The sequence below is a fragment of the Neophocaena asiaeorientalis genome, unplaced genomic scaffold (assembly GCF_003031525.2).
Source record: "Neophocaena asiaeorientalis asiaeorientalis breed wild unplaced genomic scaffold, Neophocaena_asiaeorientalis_V1.1 scaffold154, whole genome shotgun sequence".
NCBI lineage: Eukaryota > Metazoa > Chordata > Mammalia > Artiodactyla > Phocoenidae > Neophocaena > Neophocaena asiaeorientalis.
In genome coordinates this window covers 1,732,978-1,756,273 of record NW_020172982.1, presented here as the reverse complement: position 1 = coordinate 1,756,273, position 23,296 = coordinate 1,732,978, and the positions used below count along the sequence as shown (strand labels likewise).

General features: G+C 39.2%; 1 non-coding gene and 1 pseudogene across 1 annotated transcript; one reads left to right on the top strand and one right to left on the bottom strand.

The window, feature by feature from the left end:
* Positions 1-10,737: 10,737 nt before the first annotated feature.
* Positions 10,738-23,296, bottom strand: part of LOC112397766 (E3 ubiquitin-protein ligase RNF220-like) — a 13,189-nt pseudogene continuing 630 nt past the window's right edge.
* Positions 16,778-16,907, top strand: LOC112397792 (small nucleolar RNA SNORA18). Its single transcript, XR_003002875.1, has one exon. It is a non-coding gene; the product is annotated as a small nucleolar RNA SNORA18 (small nucleolar RNA).

Genomic DNA, 23,296 nt, shown 5'->3' with positions numbered 1-23,296 from the left:
CAAGTGTTGTGCTAAATCTTCTTAAATGTGAGTTGATAGAATAGAGCCCTTTTGGGGCCCCTGGTGCATCTCAAGTGGTATTTATATTTTGTCCTAAGTTGGACAGTTATCATTATTGAAAATAGCTTGTAGATAGAAAATATAAAAAGTTGTCTACTTAGCTAACCTGGCAATTCAGTGTGAATAGAAAATTTTGTTCTGTTGATCTCTCCTCATTCCCGTCCCTTTCCCCTGCTTTTCCTTCCACACCAGCTTCAGATGCAACTTTGTTTTTTAATCAAGCCCATTCTGCGCCATGATGTGGGTTGGGGTGTCTGGAGTGCATGCTGATAATGGTGTTGATAGGAGAGACTCAACCATTTTATGGTTGGTCCTGGAACATTTTGGTATAAATAGGGGAATGAATGCTTTTTTACTTTTGTTTTTGAAAATGTTCTGCCTCTACTACCACCTTGTTACTTAAAGAGTGGCCTCCGGACCAGCAGGATCAGCATCATATGGGAACTTGTTAGAAACATGAAAGTTGAAACTCTACTTCAGACTTGCTCAATAAGAATCTGTGTGCTAATCACATCTCCAAATGATTCTACATACATTTAAGCTTGGGAAGCACTGTACTAGAAAATCAGATGTCTGATGAAGTTATCTAGCTCTTTATAGGACTTTAATAAGACTACCAAGATCCACACCTACCCTCCAGGGAAGTCTAATATTAGAGCAAGCCCTTACTACTCTAATATTTAGCTTACTTTTCCTTTATAGCATCTGGAGGTTTCCTTTTCTTTCCTGTAAACTTAAACAAAACAAAACAAAACGAAACCCAGTTCAGAGATGGTTATATTTTATGCAGCATTTCTAGGCTTCTGTTGGCTAAGAAGAATTTAGATTATTTTAGTGCACTGGTTTTTGTTTTCTAAAAAAATTTTAACTGACCATAACAGTGCAAGACTAGAAATCAATTACAAGAAGGAAAAAAAAAAACCTCTGCAAAAACCACAGAAACAGAGAGGCTAAACAACATGCTACTAAACAACCAATGGAACACTGAAGAAATCAAAGAGGAAATAAAAAAATACTGGAGACAAAAGAAAACAAAAACAAAATAACCAAAAACCTATGTCATAGCAAAAGCAGTTCTGAGAAGGAAGTTTATAGCAATATCAGGAAACAAGAAAAATATCAAACAAACAAACTAACCTTACACCTGAATGAACTAGAGAAAGAAGAACAGCAGAACCCAAAGTTAGTGGAAGGAAAGAAATCATAAAGATCGAAATGGAAATAAATGAAATATAGACTAAAAAAACTGTAGAAAAGATCAGTAAAACTAAGAGCTGATTCTTTGAGAAGATAAATAAAATAAACATTTAACCAGACTCATCAAGAAAAAGAGATGGTCAAAATCAATAAAATCATAAATGAAAAAGAAGTTACAACTGACACCACAGAAATACAAAGGATCATAAAAGGTTTCTATTAATAACTATATGCCAATAAAATGGTCAACTTAGAAGAAATGGACAAATTCCTAGATATGTATAATTTCCCGAGACTGAACCAGAAAGAAATAGAAAATATGAACCTTCCAATTACCAGTAATGAAATTGAATTGATAATAAATAAAACTCCCCAAAACAAAAGTCCAGGTCTAGACAGCTTCACGGGTGAATTCTACCAAACATTTAAAGATGAGTTAACACCTATTCTCAAATTATTCCAAAAAGTTGAAGAGGAAGGAACACTTCCAAACTCACTCTTTGAGGCCAGCATCACCCTGATACCAACTGAGACAAAGAAATCACAATAAAAGAAAATTACAGGCCAATATCACTGATGAATACAGATGGAAAAACTGCAGATGGAATCCAACAATACATTAAAAGCATTATACCCCATGATCAACTGGAATTTACTCCAGGGGTGCAAGGATGTTTCATATCTACAAATCAATCAGTGTGATACACCACATTAACAAACTGAAAAAATGAAATCATATGATCATCCCAACACATGTAGAAAAAACTTTTGACAAAATTCAATATCCATTTATGATAAAAACTCTTAACAAAGTGGGTATAGAGGGAACATACCTCAACACAATAAAGGTCATATATGATAAACCCGCAGCTAACATCATACTCAACAGTAAAAAGCTGAAAGCATTTACTCAAATTCAGGAACAAGGATGCCCATTCTCACCACTTTTATTCAACACAGTATTAGAAGTCCTAGCCTCAGCAATCAGACAAGAAAAAGAAATAAAAGGAATTCAAAATGGAAAGGAAGAAATAAAACTGTCATCATTTGCAGATGACATGATACTATATACAGAAAATCCTTATGATGCCACTAAAAATCATTAGAACTAATAAATAAATTTGGTAAAGTAGCAGGACAAAAAATTAACATATGGAATTACGTTACATCTCTATATATTAACAATGAACTAGCAGAAAGAGAAATTCAGCAAAGAATCCTATTTACAATGCCATCAGAAAGAATAAAATACCCAGGAATAAACCTACCTAAGGAGGTAAAAAAGACCTGTACTTGGAAAACTATAAGACAGTGATGAAACTGACTCAAACAGATGGAAAGATATATTGTGTTCATGTACCGGAAGAACTAATATTGTTAAAGTGACCATAATGCCCAAGGAAATCTACAGATTCAAAGTGACCCCTATGATAATAACAATGGCATTTGTCACAGAGGTAGCACAAATAATTTTAAAATTTGTATGGAAACAAAAAAGACCTTGAAAAGTCAAAAAAACCTTGAGAAAAAGAACAGAGCTGGAGGTTTCATGCTCCCTGACTTCAGACTACAGTACGAAGTTAGTCATCAAAACAGTATGGTACTGGCACAACGGCAGACACACAGACCAGTGGAACAGAATCGAGAGCCCAGAAGTAAACCCACACACTTATGGTCAATTAATCTAGGGCAAAGGAGGCAAGAATATACATGAGGAAAAAAAGTCTCTTCAATAAGTGGTTCTGGGAAAACTGCACAGTTACATACAAAAGAATGAAATTAGAACATTTTATCACACAATATACAAAAATAAAGTTGAAGTAGGTAATGACCTAAATATGAGACTGGAAACCATAAAATTCTTAGAGGAAAACATAGGCAGAACATTCTTTGACATAAGTTGTAGCCATATATATGTATAATCTGTCTACTAAGATAAAGGAAACAAGAGCAAAAATAAACAAATGGAACCTAATTAAACTCAAAAGCTTTTGGACAGCAAAGCAAAACATTGACAATACAAAAAGACAACCTGCTGAATGGGAGAAAATATTTGCAGATGATATGACCAATGAGGGGTTAACATCCAAAATGTGTAAACAGTTCATGCAGTTCAATCTGATTAAATACGGACTGAAAATCCGAATAATTTTCCAAAGAAGACATACATGTGTTCAACACATACATGAGAAGATTCTCAATGTTGCTATCATCAGGGAAATGCAAATCAAAACCACAATGAGATATCATCCCACATCTGTCAGAATGGCTATCAACAAAACACACCCACAAACAAATAACAAATGTTGGTGAGGATGTGAAGAAAAGGGAACCCTCATACACTGTTGGTGGGAATGTAAGTTGGTGCCGCCACTGTGGAAAATAGTATGGCCATTTCTCAAAAAACTAAAAACAGAACTACCTTATGACCCAGCAATTCCACTCCTGGGTACATATCTAAAAATACTGAAAACACTAATATGAAAAGATACAGGCACCCTAATGTTCCTAGCAACATTATTTACAATAGCCAAGATATGGAAGCAATCTAAGTGTCCATTAACAGATGAATGGATAAAGAAGTTGTGGTAAACATATACAATGGAATACTACTCAGCCATTATAAATAATGAAAAATGCCACTTGCAGCAACATGGAGAAACCTTTTCTTGATAGCTGTGAAGTTCCTTGGATTATGTATTTCTACAGGGTAGATTATATCTGCCAAGGCAAGAATTTTTAACAAAGCGTTCCTTTCAAAGGAAGTCTTTAAAATATCAGAGTTCCTTATGCCTGCAGATTGAGATTTTAGTTTATCTGAAACAGACCTTCTTGTTTAGGAATATTTTAGTATGGCCATTTAGCTTTTTTTTTTTCCCTTTGATACCTCTCTCAGTGGATTCCTTTTTTTTTCTTTAACATCTTTATTGGAGTATAATTGCTTTACAATGGTGTGTTAGTTTCTGCTTTATAACAAAGTGAATCAGTTTTACATATACATATATCCTCATATCTCCTCCCTCTTGCATCTCCCTCCCACCCACACTAGGTGGCCACAAGGCACTCAGCTGATCTCTCTGTGCTATGTGGCTGCTTCCCTCTAGCTATCTATTTTACATTTGGTAGCATATATAAGTCCATGCCACTCTCTCACTTCGTCCCAGCTTACCCTTCCCCCTCCCCATGTCCTCAAGTCCATTCTCTACATCTGTGTCTTTATTCCTGTCCCACCCCCAGGTTCTTCATAACATTTTTTTTTTTTTAGATTCCATATATTTCTGTTAGCATACAGTAGTTGTTTTTCTCTTTCTGACTTACTTCACTCTGTATGACAGACTCTAGGTCCATCCACCTCACTACAAATAACACAATTTTGTTCCCTTTTATGGCTGAGTAATATTCCTTTGTACATATGTGCCACATTTTCTTTATTCATTCACCTGTCGATGGACACCTAGGTTGCTTCCAGGTCCTGGCTATTGTAAAAAGAGCTGCAATGAACATTGTGGTACATGACTCTTTTTGAATTATGGCTTTCTCAGGGTATATGCCCAGTAGTGGGATTGCTGGGTCGTATGGTAGTTCTACTTTTAGTTGTTAAGGAACCACCATACTGTTCTCCACAGTGGCTGTACCAATTCATATTCCCACCAACAGTGCAAGAGGGTTCCCTTTTCTCCACACCCTCTCCAGCATTTATTGTTTCTAGATTTTTTGATGATGGCCATTCTGACTGGTGCGAGATAATATTGCATTGTAGTTTTGATTTTCATTTCTGTAATGATTAATGATGTTCAGCATTCCTTCATGTGTTTGTTGGCAATCTGTATATCTTCTTTGGCGAAATGTCTATTTAGGTCTTCTGCCCATTTTTGGATTGGGTTGTTTGTTTTTTGGATATTGAGCTACATGTAAATATTGGAGATTAATCCTTTGTCAGTTGCTTCATTTGCAAATATTTTCTCCCATTCTAAGCGTTGTCTTTTCGTCTTGTTGATAGTTTCATTCGCTGTGCAAAACCTTTTAAGTTTCATTAGGTTCCGTTTATTTTTCTTTTTATTCCCATTTCTCTAGGAGGTGAGTCAAAAAAGATCTTGCTGTGATTTATGTCACAGAATGTTCTGCCTATGTTTTCCAGCCTAGTGTGCGGCCTTAAATTTAGGTCTTTAATCCATTATGAGTTTATTTTTGTGTATGGTGTTAGGGAGTGTTCTCATTTCATTCTTTTACATGTAGCTGTCCAGTTTTCCCAGCACCACTTATTAAAGAGACTGTCTTTTCTCCATTGTATATTCTTACCTCCTTTATCAAAGATAAGGTGACCATATGTGTGTGGGTTTATCTCTGGGATTTCTATCCTGTTCCATTGATCTATATTTCTGTTTTTGTGCCAGTACCATACTGTCTTGATTACTGTAGCTTCGTAGTATAGTCTGAAGTCAGGGAGCCTGATTCCTCCAACTCCATTTTTCTTTCTCAAAATTGCATTGGCTATTCGGGGTCTTTTGTGTTTCCATACAAATTGTGAAATTTTTTTGTTCTAGTTCTGTGAAAAATGCCAGTGGTAGTTTGATAGGGATTGCATTGAGTCTGTAGATTGCTTTGGGTAGTATAATCATTTTCACAATACTGATTCTTCCAAACCAAGAACATGTTATCTCTCCACCTATTTGTATCATCTTTAGTTTCTCTCATCAGTGTCTTATAATTTTCTTCATACAGGTCTTTTGTCTCCTTAGGTAGGTTTATTCCTAGGTATTTTATTCTTTTTGTTGCAGTGGTAAACGGGAATGTTTTCGTAATTTCCCTTTCAGATTTTTCATCATTAGTGTATAGGAATGCAAGAGATTTCTGTGCATTAATTTTGTATCCTGCTCCTTTACCAAATTCATTGATTAGCTCTAGTAGTTATCTGGTAGCATCTTTAATATTCTCTATATATAGTATAATGTCATCTGCAAACAGGGACAGCTTTACTTCTTCTTTTCTGATTTGGATTCCTTTTATTTCTTTTTCTTCTCTGATTGCTGTGGCTAAAATTTCCAAAACTATGTTGAATAATAGGGGTGAGAGTGGGCAACCTTGTCTTGTTCCTGATCTTAGTGGAAATGCTTTCAGTTTTTCCCCTTTGAGGATGATGTTGGCTGTGGGTTTGTCATATATGGTCCTTATTATGGTGAGGAAAGTTCCCTCTGTGCCTACTTTCCACAGGGTTTTTATCATAAATGGGTGTTGAATTATGTTGAAAACTTTCTCTGCATCTATTGAGATGATCATATGGTTTTTCCCCTTCAATTTGTTCAGATTGTGTATCACGTTGATTGATTTGCATATATTGAAGAATCCTTGCATTTCTGGGATAAACCCCACTTGATCATGGTGTATGATCCTTTTAATGTGCTGTTGGATTCTATTTGCTAGTATTTTGTTGACGATTTTTACATCTATATTCATCAGTGATATTGGCCTGTAGTTTTCTTTCTTTGTGACATCTCTGTCTGGTTTTGGTATCAGGGTGATGGTGGCTTCGTAAAATGAGTTTGGGAGTGTTTCTCTCTCTGCTATATTTTGGAAGAGTTTGAGAAGGATAGGTGTTAGCTCTTCTCTAAATGTTTGATAGAATTCGCCTGTGAAGCCATCTGGTCTTGGGCTTCTGTCTGTTCAAAGATTTTTCATCACAATTTCAATTTCAGTGCTTGTGATTGGTCTGTTCATATTTTCTATTTCTTCCTGGTCCAGTCTCCGATGGTTGTGTCTTTATAAGAATTTGCCCATTTTGTCCAGTTTATTGGCATATAGTTGCTTGTAGTAATCTCTCCTGATTCTTTGTATTTCTGCAGTGTTAGCTGTTACATTTCCTTTTTTATTTGTAATTGTGTTGATTTGAGTCTTCTCCCTTTTTTTCTTGATGAGTCTGGCTAATGGTTTATCGATTTTGTTTATCTTCTGAAAGAACCAGATTTTAGTTTTATTGATCTTTGCTATTGTTTCCTTCATTTCTGTTTCATTTATTTCTGATCTGATCTTAATGATTTCTTTCCTTCTGCTAACTTTGGGGTATTTGGTTCTTCTTTCTCTAATTGCTTTAGGTGTAAGGTTAGGTTGTTTATTCAAGATGTTTCTTGTTTCTTGAGGTAGGATTTTATTGCTGTAAACTTCCCTCTTAGAAGTGCTTTTGCTGCATCCCGTAGGTTTTGGGTCGTCGTGTTTTCATTGTCATTTGCTTCTGGGTAGTTTTTGATTTCCTCCCTGATTTTTCAGTGATCTCTTGGTCAGTTATTAAGTATTGTATTGTTTAGCCTCCATGTGTTTGTATTTTTTACAGATTTTTTCCTGTAATTGATATCTAGCCTCATAACTTGGTGGTCAGAAGAGATATTTGATACGATTTCAATTTTCTTAAATTTACCAAGGCTTGATTTGTGACCCAAGATATGATCTATCCTGGAGAATGTTCCATGAGCACTTGAAAAGAATGTGTATTCTGTTGTTTTTGGATGGAATGTCCTATAAATATCAATTAAGTCCATCTTGTTTAATGTATCATTTAAAGCTTGTGTTTCCTTATTTATTTTCATTTTGGATGATCTGTCCATTGGTGAAAGTGGGGTGTTTAAGTCCCCTACTATGATTGTGTTACTGTCGATTTCTCCTTTTATGGCTGTAGTATTTGCCTTATGTATTGAGGTGCTATGTTGGATGCATAAATATTTACAATTGTTATACCTTCTTCTTGGATTGATCCCTTGATCATTATGTAGTGTCCTTCTTTGTCTCTTGTAATAGTCTTTGTTTTAAAGTTGTTTTGTCTGATATGAGATTTGCTACTCCAGCTTTCTTTTGGTTTCCATTTGTATGGAATATCTTTTTCCATCCCCTCACTTTCAGTCTGTATGTGTCCCTAGGTCTGAAGTGGGTCTCTTGTAGACAGCATATATATGGGTCTCGTTTTTGTATCCATTCAGCCAGTCTATGTCTTTTGGTTTGAGCATTTAATCCATTTACATTTAAGGTAATTATCGATATGTATGCTCCTATTACCATTTTCGTCATTGTTTTGGGTTTGTTATTGTAGGTCTTTTCCTTCTCTTGTGTTTCTTGCCTAGAGAAGTTCCTTTAGCATTTGTTGTTAAGCTGGTTTGGTGGTGCTGAATTCTCTCAGCTTTTGCTTGTCTGTAAAGGTTTCAATTTCTCTATCAAATCTGAATGAGATCCTTGCTGGGTAGAGTAATCTTGGTTGTAGGTTTTCCCCTTTCATCACTTTAAATATGTCCTGCCACTCCCTTCTGGCTTGCAGAGTTTCTGATGAAGAATCAGCTGTTAATCTTATGGGGATCCCCTTGTATGTTACTTGCTTTTTCCTTTGCTGCTTTTTTTCTTTGTATTTAATTTTTGATAGTTTGATTAATATGTGTCTTGGTGTGTTTCTCCTTGGATTTATCCCTTATGGGACTCTCTGTGGTTCCTGGACTTGACTATTTCCTTTCCCATATTAGGGAAGTTTTCAACTATAATCTCTTCAAATATTTTCTCAGTCCCTTTCTTTTTCTATTCTTCTTCTGGGACCCCTATAATTCGAATGTTGGTGCGTTTAATGTTGTCACAGACGTCTCTGAGACTGTCCTCAATTCTTTTCATTCTTTTTTCTTTATTCTGCTGTGCAATAGTTATTTACACTATTCTATCTTCCAGGTCACTTATCCGTTCTCCTGCCTCAATTATTCTATTGATCCCTTCTAGAGAATTTTTAATTTCATTTATTGTGGTGTTCATCGTTGTTTATTTGCTCTTCAGTTCTTCTAGGTCCTTGTTAAACGTTTCTTGTATTTTCTCCATTCTATTTCCAAGATTTTGGATCATCTTTAGTATCATTATTCTGAATTCTTTTTCAGGTAGACTGCCTATTTCCTCTTCATTTGTTAGGTCTGGTGGGTTTTTACCTTGCTCCTTCATCTGCTGTGTGTTTCTCTGTCTTCTCATTTTGCTTGTTTGGGGCCTCCTTTTCTCAGGCTGCAGGTTCATAGTTCTTGTTGTTTTTGGTGTCTGCCCTCAGTGGCTAAGGTTGGTTCAATGGGTTGTGTATGTTTCCTGGTGGAGGGGACTAGTGCCTATGTTCTGGTGGATGAGGCTGGATCTTGTCTTTCTGGTTGGCAGGTCCACCTCTCGTGGTGTGTTTTGGGGTGTCTTTGACCTTATTATGATTTTAGGCAGCCTCTCTGCTAATGGGTGGGGTTGTGTTCCTGTCTTGTTAGTTGTTCGGTGTAGGGTGTCCAGCAGTGTACCATGCTGGTCGTTGAGTGGAGCTGGGTCTTGGTGTTGAGATGGAGATCTCTCGGAGATTTTCCCCATTTGATATTACGTGGAGCTGGGAGGTCTCTGATGGACCAATGTCCTGAACTTGTCTCTCCCACCTCAGAGACACAGCCCTGATGCGTTTTTCTTCTATTTATTTTGAGTGAATTATAGGCCCTCCCCGCTCTGATACTCACTAGGGTTTAAGCATGATCCTCTGCACATAATTTAAAAATCAAAACACCAACTGGCGGATTTAAGCAAACCCCCTATTTTTAGAACAGTATTAAAAAAAATTGCAAATTTTATTTTCGGCCACATAGCCGAGCAGCAACAGAGAAGGCTCCTGGGCATTCCTCCATCCCTCAGTGCAAAGCTGGGCTGACCATTTCCTTGCCTGGGCAGCTGCCTCTCCTCTGCTCATCTTTCAAATTTCCCTTTCTACAGGAAGTTTAGCTAGCCAACCATAGGCAAAGTTACTTTCCTTTATCTCTGTACACTATAGCATCTTCAATAAATCTGTCTATATTGGTTTAATCCATGTTGAATGTAGTTTATAAAGGGAAAGGACAAGTACCTTTGTATAGAATATACAGACAAAGCATCAGTCCATGGGGTCCATAAGAGGGGCAGGGCAGACAACACTTTTCCCTGGGAACAGCAGCTCTAATTCCAGGAAAGGTTCTCAGCTGAAGTCTGTGCAGCCAGAAGCACCCTCGTCCAGCCCTAGTCTCAGCCCCTGCTTCAGCTGGGTTCCCATTTCCCATGCCTCCCGACTCCCTTAACCCCTGATGAAGAGCCCCAGGAGCTAAGGCTAAGAAGATCATGTCCTTAGGGCATGCATCCCATGTTTGGAAGAAGAAATATACACCACTGAACACGGAGCACATGGGAGATGGAAGTGACACCATGGTGTAGGGAGGGGGAGAGGCAGGCACCCCAAGAGGTGTGTCCCCAGCCAGACATGAAGACGGTGCTGCTTCCAGTTGTTCTTAACAAAAGAAGAAACTCCTACAACCTAAGGGGAGGAGTTGTCCCATTTATACACAACATTGTAAACATATATGGTCCTGTTGTTACATGTGCTTCAGTTTGGTGTTTGCATGTCTGTCTGTCCATCTGTCAGGCTGGGGGCTGGATCTCAGGAGCCTTGCTGGACTACCTCCCCTTCCTACTGCCCCCACCTTCCTACCCCGGGAATGGAACCTGGAACAGGTATGGCCCCCCATCTTGGTGGGATCTGGCAGGCAGGGCCTGAGCCTCTGCCCCCACTCTGGCTCCACAGTCCTTGGTGAGTGCATGTATGTACGTGGAGAACCTGAGTGGAAGTGTGTACAAGGGGGAGGTCACGTCATTGGGGGTGGGGGGTGGAGAGGGGGGCTGCTGGAGGCAAGGCCTGCCTGGGGTGGCTGGCTCACGAGTGGATTCTCCATGGGTCTCTGAGTGGAGATTCTCAGCAACCAGGGTCCTCAGTCAGCACCCCTCACAGCGCACATGCTAACCCTGCATGGTCTTCAGGGGCATCAAGTATGAGTCCATGCCGACGAGGCACTTGTAATGGTCCCCACAGGATAGCCGCCGTCCAAGCTCCCTGACCCAGCAGGGCCTCAGACATGGTCACAGCTACATCTTCGGTTGCTATTCCTTGCTGGTCTTCTGCACGGCCTCCTGCGTGCTGCTCTCACCACTGCTGGTAGAAGGCATCTGTTTCCTCGCCTGTTTAAGAGAACTCGGGCGTGGTGCATGTGCTGGGAGGGCCGTTTAGGACTGCCCCCTGGAGGAGTGTGCCTCTCTCCTCAGCTTCACCTGGCTCCTCGCCTGTGCAGAGGATGGCATCAGCCTCCGTGTACCGTGGCTTCCCAAGCTCCAGAATGTCATCCACATCCAAGTCAGCATCCCTGTCCCGATTCTCTTGGCGGTGGTACATGAAGAAGCCAGAGCCTGGAAAACCACCTCCCAGGAGAGTGGTGGCCCGCCTCCACATCCGCAGGCTCCACTCACGCCCCACGGTGGTGCTGTTCTCACGCTCCATGTCCAGGGTATCAGTCGATCCAGGGCATCATTCACAGCCATGCAGGAGCCTCTGCCCTTTGTCTTGCTTCCTCCGTTTCATTTTCCCAATCGGATCATTCAGTAGGGTCTGCAGGAAGGCCTACTTCCCCCTTCCTGCCGGCCCCCCGCCCTGCTAAGTCATTGGTTCAGACACTCAGCATAGCCGCCAGGGGGCTTCTCTAGCGGGACCTTGTGGCCAGGGATGCGGGTGGATTCCCCCTGGCTGCCTGGCGGTGGCGGCAGTCATGATGACTCCTCTATAGTATCTTGTATATGGTTCCATTAGGGATCTTAACCCATATTAGTAGTTTATCTAGATACCTGTTTCCTCCCTACACCATGAACACCTGGAGGACAGGAAATGCACTCTATCTCTGTTTCTCTATTGCCTATAACATCCAGAGGCACAGAGGTCGGTCTTGATAAATAAACTCATGTTACTGAATAATGAAATTCATTTCAAAACTTAGGGTGAAGCAAAGGGTTGAATCTTTCAGATAAACTGGTGTATTTCCTTCTAATAATAATGAAGGATACATACCTCATTCTCCGTCAGAAACTCAGAGCAAATTTCTGGTGAGCATTTCTATAGCTCCTCGGTATTCCCTTGTTTGCTTGTAGCTGCCCTTGGTCCTATTTTAATCATCTTTGATCTTTTTGTTTTTTTAAATTAATTAATTAATTAATTTATTTTTGGCTGTGTTGGGTCTTTGTTGCTGCATGCGGGCTTTCTCTAGTTGCGGCGAGAGGGGGCTACTATTTGTTGCGGTGCATGGGCTTCTCATTGCAGTGGCTTCTCTTGTTGCAGAACACGGGTTCTAGGTGTGCAGGCTTCAGTAGTTGTGGTGCTCATGGTCTAGAGTGCAGCCTCAGTAGTTGTGGCGCACAGGCTTAGTTGCTCCGTGGCATGTGGGATCCTCCCGGACCAGGGCTCAAACCCGTGTCCGCTGCATTGGCAGACAGATTTCCAACCACTGTGCCACCAGGGAGGTCCCATCATCTTCAGTTTTATTCTGCCTGTGTTTTATTATAAGCAATCCCAAGTGTTTTTAAAGATGTAAAGACCTAAGTAAAAACCAAAGAACACCATGAGTCTGTGTTACGGACAAGGGCCCTTGGATCCTTTAATCAGTAGAAACTGGTAAGAGGCCAGATGAGAATTTCAGGTAAGGCTTTATTGAGGCTACTTCTGTAGCTCCAAGGAGCAAAAACAAGAAACAGGTGTCTTTACTATTCCCTGAGAGAAGCTCTGTGGGTCCTTAAATGGGGTAATAGAAGGGGCAGGTCCATGGGTCCACAGGAGGCCCACCTTAGGTGGTCTGCTCACCTCTGTGGTGGTGCCATGTGCAGGAATCATGCCACAGTACCCTGCTTTTTCTCCTGGCACCTCAGAAATGGCAGTTGGTTTGTGGCCTTTTTGTATCCTATTGTTCATAATTATCCCAACTGCACATGCATGTAGTTATTTTTAGTCATTCATAGTTTCTTTGTATTTTGTTACTGGAGGAGACCTTTGTCCTGGTGCAAGCACTCTGGTAGAGAATCCCAGGTCCCAGCCTATCTCAGTTGGATTCAAGGGGTTGCCCTTAGCAGCATCTTGGGACCAGAAGGGAAGGGAACCAATGCCCTTAATGTTTCTGAAGGAGGGGAGAACATTCTTTTTTTTTTTTAATCCATCAGAGTTAGAGAGGAATCTCCCTGAGCAATTTGTTAAGTCCTTAACTAGGACCAGTTTAAGGAAAGGTATTGAGATTCTCTGACCTGCTGGATGTGTTAGTACATTATACAGTCAAATTTGGAATATGTGATCCACATATTTTCCAGAAGGCTTTGAATTCCAACAATGCCTAAAACATTTACCAGCAATTTTTAGACCATAAGGCAGTTTTTTAAAACTGTGAGGCAATTTTAAACTGGAAATACAATTGACTTTCTAAATGCCGAGAGGAAGAAAACAACTAGTGAATTAGAAACTGAACTGAAGTCAATTCTCTAATCTTTATTTCTTCTTTTTATACCCATCTACTTATCCACATCTATTTTCTCTCCCCACATGTTCCCTTTTCTATTACTCTAAGTCTAACATGCAGCTTTCAGTTTTTTAATACTTTTTTTGGAGTGATTCAGGAACACATGAGCTTTCTCTCCCTACTCCAGAAACTTCCACACCATTGCCTGTAAGCCCCACGGAAGCTTGAATTGCTTGATTCTTCATTTACCTTCTAGTTTAGGATATGTGTGGCTCAGAGGAGCCAGAGAAAGAAGGGCCTTCATCTTCAAAGTTCCAAGATAATAATGTAATCATATGATGAATTCAAGTCTTTGAAAGTCTATGCCTGGAATCTAACTGCATCCTGAGTTCCCAAAAAACAAATTTGTGTCATCTGATCATTTTTTCCTTCTATTCACCATGAAACTTTTCTCCTTGTCCCTCCTAGTCTGAAAAAACACTTGTTTTGCTTAAATATTACACAAACATGTTTCACTGGGCAGAAAGAGGAGTGCAGAGGTCAGAAGGGAGGGTCCTCTAAGGTAACTAAGAAGCTCCTTAGAGCTTCCCATGTCTTTATTATAGAGCTGCTGGAGCTCTGATAGAAGTTACCTGCATGGCTGCAGGTACAACCCTACCTTTATAGACTAGCATGTCTTCTACTCCCTGGGACAGCCTGAAGGTCTTCCCATGACTTAACTGCCTTCCTATACCTTATATCTCAGGCCAGGGGAGAGTAAACTATAGCTCATGGGCCAAATTTTATGTTTTTTTCTTTTAATGGCACTCCTGTTTAATGCTTTCAATGTTTAATTCTGATTTTATATTAACATTGTAACTCTTGCTTTTTTATTTTTTTAAATAAATTTATTTATTTTATTTATTTACTTTTGGCTGTGTTGGGTCTTCGTTGCTGCACGTGGGCTTTCTCTATTTGTGGTGAGCAGGGGCTACTCTTCATTGCAGTGTGTGGGCTTCTCATTGTGGTGGATTCTCTTGTTGCAGGGCACGGACCCTAGGTGCGCGGTCTTCAGTAGTTGTGGCTCGTGGGCTCAGTAGTTGTGGCTCGCAGGCTCTAGAGCACAGGCTCAGTAGTTGTGGCACACGGGCTTAGTTGCTCTGCTGCATGTGGGATCTTCCCAGACCAGGGCTCGAACCCACGTCCCCTGCATTGGCAGGTGTATTCTTAACCACTGTGCCACCAAGGAAGCCCAAATTTTATGTTTATATAGGGTTTACAAATTAAGAATGGCTTTTACATTTTTAAATGGTTGATGAAAAAACTAAAAGAATAATATTTTGTGACGCATGAAAACTTATGTGAAATTCCAATTCTGAAATATATATATTTTACATATTGTCCACAGTTGCTTTCATGCTACAAGGCAGAATTGAGCAGTTGTGACAGAGACTATGGACCTCACAAGGTCTAAGATATTTACTTGTTTGCTCTTTATAGAAAATACTTGCTGACTCTGTTTCTCTCTGCTCCTGTATTCCCTTGTCTGTGTAGGCTGTTTCTAAGTTGCTCCAGGACCCCTTGGATGTATAGGCCCATCTGTTCACTGTTTCCACTGGAAAAAAAACCATTCCCATCAAATTTTTACATATATTTTGAGGATCTTTACTGAATTTTGGGGAAGGGACATAGGAAGGGATCACAGGCATATTGCACATCTTGCCACTTTTCTTGCTATCGCACCTTTTTCTACTTCTTCCTTTCCCCCCCTCCATCTGGTTTCACCAAGAATTTCCTCCAGGTCACTTCCACACACTCTGAGGTTCCCTGCAGGTCTCAGCATCTATCCCAGGCAGGCTTATTGAGGAGTGACTTCCAAACAAAGGTAGTACTGTCCCTGAAAAAGAATTCTAGTGAACATAACTTTCTCCATTTCATTACTATGGGAGAACAATAGTTCTGTAGAGATTTAGCAGAGGCTCAGGGCCTTTGCTAGGTGCTAATGACTTTGCTTTCTAAGACTCTGAAGCTGGATCTCAGTTGGATCCCAAGTCTCTTTATGGACCACTTCGTCCATGCATTCTTTCTGACCTCAGATTTCTGGATGGTCTTTCAGCTTTAATCCTCTTGCCTGTATCAGTGAAAGAAGAGATCAGAGGCTGTTCTTTCAGGCACTTTCAGCTACTTAAACCCATAATTATAGAAGTCTGATTTTTATTGTACAATGCTTAGCAATTTAGTTTTTAATCAAAACATCACACTCAGAACTTTAGTTGGAATGGTGGGTCAGTGATCTATTGTTACATGGAAGGATTGCTTAGTGAGTAGCTGGGATTATTAAAATATACAGCAGCGTCAGAAATTTTGGCTGGAGTCCTGATTGAGAGTGATTAGAGGTTATTTATCAAACTCTTCTGAAAGCTATTCTTTGTTCTCCTGATCATGGTTTTAGAAGAGAGTTCTTCTTGGGAGCATAGTTACAGACAGTAAAATATGTATGTGAAATACATATTTTATTTAATAATATAACATTTTATTTCTTTCAGCATATAGAGAAATATAGGAAAAATATTTGCATATCACCATACATTTATGATCAAGATAGAGTCATAAATTCTTCTCCAAACACGTTGGAATGATATATAAAATATAAAAGACCCTATGTGGGCTCGTAATCTAGAGGAACATCTCTCTGGGCAGAAAATCAAAGGTGTGATTGAGGTTCAAAGTATAGGTTTTCTGGGATTCGGGTTACATGTATATAGGGACTGTATAGGGCTCACTGTTTAATGTCCCCTGCTCTGGAAATGAGGCATAAAGAGGCTATTGTGGGCTTATGACTAATTTGTGAGCCTGAGGAGTTGGGATTCAGCCTCACCAATATCAACCGAGCAAGTCTCCCACTGGCTCAGTGACTGAACTGGATTTGTTATATTTCCCCAAATCACTCTGGGATAAGGACTTTGAATCATCAATATAAGTCCACCTGGGATGGAGAGGAGACAGAGAAGGCAAAAGATCCCATTCAACAAATCTGAGACTCAAATTCTACAACAAATGAAGCAATTTTAAGCCAACAGCAAAGATAAAATAAATCAACAATCAGATGAAAAAATTAGTTTAGATAAAAAATAATAACACAACAAATCCCAAAGCTATAAAGCAGATTGACAATTTTGACTATATAAAGATAAAAAGAAATTTGCATTGCAAAAGTCACTGCATTTACTGATGGCGACAGGATTTGACTGCTTAAGAAGACTCATATCGTTGGAAACGCCTCATAGATTAACTGTGTGGTTTCCTTTACTCATAGAACTACCTGTTAGATCTGTGGGAAAGAACTACAAGACAGAGCTGCCAAGTAAACTATGAAAAACCTAACAAACTTTTTATCTTAGGTATTGGCATATCCCAATGATCTGTACTGTTCTAGGGTGTGATGGCTTAGGAGTGAATATGATTTGAACCTAATACATTTTTAGAGGGTGTCAAATTCAGAACCAGGCAGATCCATCTCCTGACCCTAAACATGGTCCTAAAGTAAATCACTTGAGGAAATTGGATCCTAAAGATTACAGGTGAAGAATTTTGAAGTGTGTCCATATTTGATTGGAGATCAAAGAAGCCTAACTAAAAGAATTGTGGGCTGACTCACATGATAACTTCTTTTTGAAAGGGCTATTTTATCTTGAAGATTTATGAGTTTGGAGGAACTAAGATGATTGGCAGTGGAAAGAATCAGAATGTGTGAAATTCCTTAAAAATTTATTGACTTAAATAACTTTGTGTTACACATAATAAAAAAACCCTTTACTTTAAAAAAAAAAAAATTCAATCTCATATTAAACTTTTTCTAAGTACAATTTCTACAGTTAACAAGGTGACAATGTTATACTAATAATTCCACACGATAATGTTACTCGAAGGAGATCAGCACCTGCCTGGCCCGCATACCCCCAGCGGCCGCCCAGGACGAGGACTCTGCTCCGGAGGGTTAAGTGGGGACGTGACTCCAGGCAGTGGAATGGGACCTGGGCAGAGCGACCCAGGAAGCAGGGCACCTCACTAAGGGGGCTGCCACTGTGGGGGGCTCAGGGTTCAATCCTGTGGGGATTTTTTTTAAAAAAAAAAAAAAAACCTTTTCTTTTAAAAAAAAAAAAAAAAAAAAAAAAGAAGACTCATAGGATCCCAAATGACAATGGCTTTCAAATCTACAGTTTATTTTAGGAAAATGATGTAATATAGTAACAACATTAAAATAAGGATATGCATCACAGCCAAGGGCAGCCTGGAGAGGCTAGGTGCAAACTTCAACCATACTCTGTCTGGAGGGCTGTACCAGGATGTACTTTATCTCTCAGATCAGGAACCACTGATGTATGCACAAAATATCTCAGAACCAGGGAGCCCCCAAAGGAGTCTCAGATGGGGCTTATTCTTACCTTGCTGGTCACTTAGGCATATTCCTTCCATGTAAGAGCTTAACTCAGAGCTCCTCTAGGAGTCTTAGTGAGGCTGGGTACAAATCATCAGTCTCACTGCTAACAATCAACAACGCTAACAAGCTGGTATAGACTACTATGCCAAAACTCACCTAAAACCCATGGTTTCAAAGCAACACTATTAATCAGTTCATTTCAATGCTGTGCATGTGTTTCAGCCAAACAGTTCAGGCTAATTCCAGACCTGCAGGAAGTAATCCTTGCAACACAGCCACCATAAACAAAATCAAAAGACAAGTGACAAACTAGGAAAATGAAGTGCAGTTTACATTGTAGAAAAAAGGTCAATTTCCCTAATATATAAAGAATTTCTACAAATCAATATTGAAAAGACTATCAGCCCAATTGAAAAATAGTCAAAGGATATGAAGAGACACCTTACAGAAATGAAAAAATTCTTAAACATAAGAAAATAAGAATACGAAAAAGTGTTCAATCTTGTTCATGATAAGGAAATGCTTATTGAAACTACTGAAACGCCATTTCTCACCCATCGTTGGCAAATATCAGAAAGTTTGAGTACACATTGTGTTGGCAAGGCTATCAGCCAACCACTCTCCTCACAGCTGGTGGGTCCTTTCTTTCTTTCTTTCTCTTTCTTTCTCCCTTCCTTCCTTCCTCCCTTCCTCCCTCCCTCACTCCCTTCTCTCTCCCTTCCTTTCTTTCCTTTTCTTTCCTTCCTTCCTTCCTTTCTTTCAATATTTTTGCTTGTTTGATGTGGACCATTTCCAAAGTCTTTATTGAACTTGCTAGAATATTGATTCTTTTATGTTTTGGTCTTTTGGCCGTGAGTCATGTGGGATCCTAGCTCCCCAACCAGGGATCGAACCTGCACCCCCTGAATTGCAAGGAGACGTCCCAACCACTGGACCACCAGGGAAGTCCCAAAGTGAGTCCTTTCTTGAAAGGGTATCTGAGAATCACATTTCATTGTCTACTGTGGTAAGACAACTTTGATGGAGGATTTTTATATCCACAAGCTCTTATATCAGGAATGATTTTCTTAAGGCATAAATCAGTCAGTGTCTTCCCATTGTACCCAGCCGACATCTTAATGTCTCTACTCCTTAATGTCTCTATCTTTCACCTGGGATGCAAGAAATAACAATGCAAATAAAAATTGATATTATAAGGTAGTCTACCTAATTAACTAATGACTAAAAAGAAAGCCTCTCAATTTTAGAAAGTTTAAAAGATGAAAAAATATATATTCTGGATAAAAGTTATAAGATTCAACTCTGCTATTGTCATGTATAACAAAAGCAGCCACAGGACAATATGTAAACAAATGGGTGTGGCTGTATGCCAATAAAAGTTTATTTATGAACAGGATTTATTTATGGATTTAACAAATCCATAAATGTATGGATTTAACACATGGGCCATTGTTTGCTTATACCCCAAAGATATAAAGTAATAATTTAATTTGGGAAATTCTAGTCAGTGGGAGTTTAGAGGAGGGAGAACTTGCATTTAGCTAGCAAACATCTAAGAGGACTTCACGAGGATGATGATACCTAATATGGAACCTTAGCACTGGGTGAAATCTCAGCTTGGGGTATGGTAGGGAGAAAGGTGAGGGTGAGGCAGGAGGGATGCTCTTGTTGGAGGAAAATATGTCAGCAAAAGCACAGTGGAGTTGGTTAACAAGAGGGTGTGTAGTAGCAACTCACCGGTTTAAGAATAGTATATATTAAGTGGACTAAAAGGGATATAGGTGGGAAGGCATGTTTGGGCAAGACCAAGAAAGGTTCAATCAGGCAGAGGAGAATGTGTTTATTATGTAGTCACCTTGGGTGGGTTGATGGTGGGCCATTGAGTCAGAGATTGGCATGGTCAGTCATGCCTTAGGAAGTCTGGTGCTCTGAGGGCCTGAAGCTTAAATAATTAGGGGGGTGCTCTTCAAGAATGAATTTGACATTAGGTAGAGGACCTTGGAAGGGGCTCATGTGAGTGTTGGGTTCTGAAATCTAAGTTTCACTAGCCTCCTAGAACATCCACCTGTGCAGGAGACATCAAATGGGGTGGCTACAATACTAGTCTTGGTAAGAAATAACAAGAACTGGACATGTAAATGGCAGAGGGAATTGGGAAGCTGGGACGAACATCAGACTCTTTTGAGGTAAAAGTGTAGGGCTTGGCAACTGGGAAGCTAAAAATAGACAGATTTACAGCATCTGCTGGAGGCAAAGAAGAGGAGGAGACAAAGATAGAGCTGAGATTTACAGTTTATAAGGGATAAAAAAGGTGGTGATGACATAAACAGAAAAAGATAACACAAAAGGAGGTGCAGGTTTTCCAAGGAAGAGAATGCACTCAATTTTGAACAGAGTGAGTTTAAGATTAACTAGGTGAAAATGTTCAGCTGGCCATTGAAAACGTGAAAAAAGAGTTGGGAAAGAAGTCTGAATTTAGGGGTCACTGACATCATCATGAGTGTTGTGAGAGAATGAGATTATCCAGAGAGAGGATGCAGAGAGATCAGAAGTCTTTGGATGGAGCTGCCTCCTTATTTGGCAGAGGTTGAAATGGAAAAATTCTGCCTGTAGAACTCATATGCTATCTGGATGTCCTTATTTGCTTTCTGACTGCCATTTGTTTTAGTAGATTATTTGGAATGAATATACTTTTTTTAGATTCCTCATTCTATGAAGTTATTTTAAATAATGGGTGATATCCAGTGGGGTAACTAATGAAGAATATAGAGGAGGGCCAAACATAACAGCATTGACAGTATCAGAGTTTGGGAAAGAGTCCCTGAATCACCTTTTTTTAAGAGTTATTCTCCATTTATAGTTATTATAAAATATTGGCTATATTTCCTGTGTTTTACAATATACCCTTGTAGCTTATTTTATACATAATAGCTTGTATTTCTTACTCCCCCATCCCTATATTTCCCCTCCCCCCTTCCTTCTCCCCACTGGTAACCACTAGTTTGTTCTCTATACCTGCGAGTCTGCTTTTTGTTTTTTTTATATTCACTAGTTTGTTGTATTTTTTAGATTCCACATATAAGTGATGTCATACAGTATGTCTTTCTCTGACTTATTTCACTTAGCATAACGCCCTCCAAGACCGTGTTGCTGCAAATGGCAAAATTTCATTCTTTTTTATGGAATGAAACTACTTTTTATGTGTCTTTATTATCTAATAGAAGTTATAGGTATTGCCCTGAAATTTAATATTTAAATAAATTATTTATATTCATTCTGACTTTAAGCACCTATTTCTTAAGATGACATTTACTGTATTTTTTAGTCTTCTTTCATGAAGCTACGGAAGTTTGTGAAGTATATGCCCCCACCTCCTGACAGATAACCTTTAAATCTGTCTTACTTCCCTAGTATTTACAAGTACTCTACCTCAGAAGGGGTCAAACCTCTAGAACTGGAAGGAAAGAACTCTTCAGAGGCATGTAATTATAAATAACAGTTATGCTCTTTTACTGTAATTACTGTTCCATTTTAGAGCTTCCATCTGTCCCTTCATGATTCCTTCTGACACTAACAGGATCTAAGAAGTTTGGTGCAAGCTTCTGGGAAAAATACATATACTTCTTGAGAACATTTAATTACCTGGTCTCAAATGGTTGGCACAAGAAACCAGGATATTTGTTATGTTGATATCTATCCGATTAGTCGACCTTCTTTCTTTAAGAAACCTAGTTACATACACATCATATTTTATTATATACATCTATTATATTTTATTATACACATCATATTTCTCTATATTGTCTTACTGATATTTTTCATGGGTTCTCCCAGTAATTACTTCTGCTGAGTATTTTGAGCAGCATATTCCCCTTCTCAGCATTCTTGGGATTATTTGAACCATGGGAGAAGTACCTTTGCCAGAGAGTTTATTAGAAAAATACTATAAAGCTGTGGTTTCCAGCCTGGTTCATTAATCAGAATCACCTGGGAGACTCAAATACACCAATTTACGTCATCTGCAACCATCAATACTTTATGCATTTTCTTGGGTTGGCATGCAATACTTTCCTTCTTCTTTCTCTCTTTATGTTTTACTGAGATATTTAATCTATTCCCATAGCTCAAAATATTACCTCTATTCTGATGATCCACAGATTTACATCTCTAGTCCAGTATGATTCACTTGTCTCAAATTTAATATGTCCTGAACTCATGATTCTACACTCCACCCAACCTGTTTTTTCTCCATCTTTTCCTTATCAGAGAATAGCCACCATCTATGCAGATATGTAGGAAGCACCCTTGATTCTTCTCTCTTCCACACCCCACCCCAGCTCTATGCCAATCCATTACCAATTCCTGTAGATTCTTTTTTTTAATATTTCATAACTGTTCATGGTAACATCTCAATTATCCAACACTATCTAGAAATGATATACTCAAGGAGCTTAAGTTTCCACATAAGCGAATACGAAACCCTTTAAACCCCAACCTTAACTATTTAACCACAGTTTGACAGAAATCATTCCAACATCTACATGTAACATCCATTCCAACATGTATGTTTTCAGGCACTCTTAAGTTAACATATTTAATGATTTACTAAAGAGCTACAGTCATTATTATGTATAACATACTTTGATATTGCTGTAATAGATTCACACACCACTGCTATTACTAATAACAATAGTGGCGGCAACGTTTGTTGAATGTCATATGATATGCCAGATGCTATTCTAAGCACTTTACATTTATTAATTTATTTAGTTTTCATAGCAACCATATGTAGAGTAAGCCCCACTTTACGGATGAGGAAACTAAAACACAGAAATGTTAAGCAACATGTCCAAGATTACAATGGGAGAGCTCCTGATTTAAATATAGGTATAAGGGGCTTCCCTGGTGGTGCAGTGGTTAAGAATCCGCCTGCAAGTGCAGGGGACATGGGTTTGAGCCCTGGCCCAGGAAGATCCTACATGCCACAGAGCAACTAAGCCCGTGTGCCACAAATACTGAAGCCTGCACGCCTAGAGCCCGTGCTCTGCGACAAGAGAAGCCACCACAATGACAAGCCTGCGCACCGCAAGGAAGAGTAGCCCCCGCTCGCCGCAACTAGAGAAAGCCTGAGCGCAGCAACGAAGACTCAATGCAGCCAAAAATAAATACATAAATCTAAAAAATTAAAAAAAAATAGGAATAATGGCAAATGGCAAATACATGGCCATAAAGTATAATTTCAAGACAAAGTCCGGAAACCTCTGTTTGAAAAGGATAAGGATACTGGCTATTCCCTTGTCAATCT